The sequence below is a fragment of the Pundamilia nyererei genome, unplaced genomic scaffold (genome assembly GCF_000239375.1).
Source record: "Pundamilia nyererei isolate P.nyererei 1_Seehausen unplaced genomic scaffold, PunNye1.0 scaffold00592, whole genome shotgun sequence".
In the NCBI taxonomy this organism is placed as follows: Eukaryota; Metazoa; Chordata; class Actinopteri; order Cichliformes; family Cichlidae; genus Pundamilia; species Pundamilia nyererei.
Genome location: NW_005187993.1, coordinates 1 through 1,539, shown reverse-complemented (window position 1 = coordinate 1,539; position 1,539 = coordinate 1).

The window sequence follows — 1,539 nt, the reverse complement described above, 5'->3', positions numbered from 1 at the left end:
CAGCTGACAGGAAGTAATAATCTGAAAGAGGATGAATGGTTTCTAATCTGTGACGCTCAGATGTGAATATTTGTCTGTGAAACATGTTTGACTCTGAACACTCAGTTATTAAAGATTCTTCCTTTCAAATTATTGATCAGTGTTTCTGTTTGTGCTGCTTTAATAAGAAACACCTGAACTCATGAAAGGCGGCGCACAGCAGATTTCAGCTCTCAGGTGATTTCATCCAGGTGAGCAGCAGGTAAAGTTCAGAGACACAGCGCCCTCTGCAGTCTGACTGCAGTAAAGCAAAGGCTCAACCGGCTCCAAACTGCAGCTCCTGCACTCGACTTGTGGCCCCACTGACGCACCTGAGACTCACCTGAGACTCACCTGAGACTCACCTGTTAGAAACAGAAACTGAATATGATGAAAATAAAAACACAGCCATCAGATCCTGTGAGTTCACTTTAGAAAGAAGAAAAACCTCCAACAGTCAGATCAGCCAGAGCAACAGCAGGAAGTTTCACCTTCAAAATAAAAGCTCATATTTTACAACAGCAGAAGAAGCAAATTTGTGTTTCTCACATCAGGAAAATGGTGTTAACAGAGTACTTTTACTTTATAGTACTTTTACTTTGTAGTACTGCTACTTTTACTGAAATAAGTGATTAAAACACGTTCACAAAGGATCCAGCACAGTCTCTGCGTGTCTGACATGCTTTTATTGTGAAGGAACAAGTCTCATTTCTATCAGTTAACCTGACAGATGGATTTTTACTAAGTTTAAAGATTTTGTCCAAAGTCAAACAGGAAGTGGATCAGACGGCGTTTCCTCTCACCTGTCCTGAACAGCAGCACCTGAGTGTGCCTCCTCCTCCTCTCTCTGGAGCTCCGATACTCTTCTCTGAGCACAGACGCGTCCATCTTCCTCCTCCTCTTCCTTCTTCCTGATCCCTGCAGCAGGAGAGGACACACAGTGACTTTTGACCCAGGCACACCCAGCCTGAAACCTGAAACCTCCTCACTTCTTTTATTTACATTTGACCTGATAAAAGTCTCTTGATGTGAAAAGCAGAATCTGACCTGATTATCAGATCAGATTTAATAATAGAAACATGAATAGAAATCATTTTCTATATAATCTGATAGATAAAGCTGTCATATGGTGTCATTCAGTGTAAATGAAGCTGTTATGAATCATAGTGGGAATGAATAGATGTGTGATGTGTTCAGGGTCCCTGTTATAAATTAATATAAATGAGTAATGGAGAATAAATCAGCTACTGCTGTCATGACTTTGAGTTTTATCGTCCAGCAGCTCCTCGCTGGGACTCACACAGCAGCCGGAGCAGCAGGACATCCTGTTGGCAGCAGCAGCAGCAGCACACCTGCTCAGGTGTTTTATTCCCTGTCAGTGCAGCCGCTTACATCATGATGCGTTTAAAGGCCGTCTGGAAACTCCGACACATCCAAACCTGCTGCTGGAATCCTTCAAATGAGGTTAAAGCTGCAGAGAAGTCGAGTGAGAAGAGAAAGACGTGTTAGTGCTGTGATACT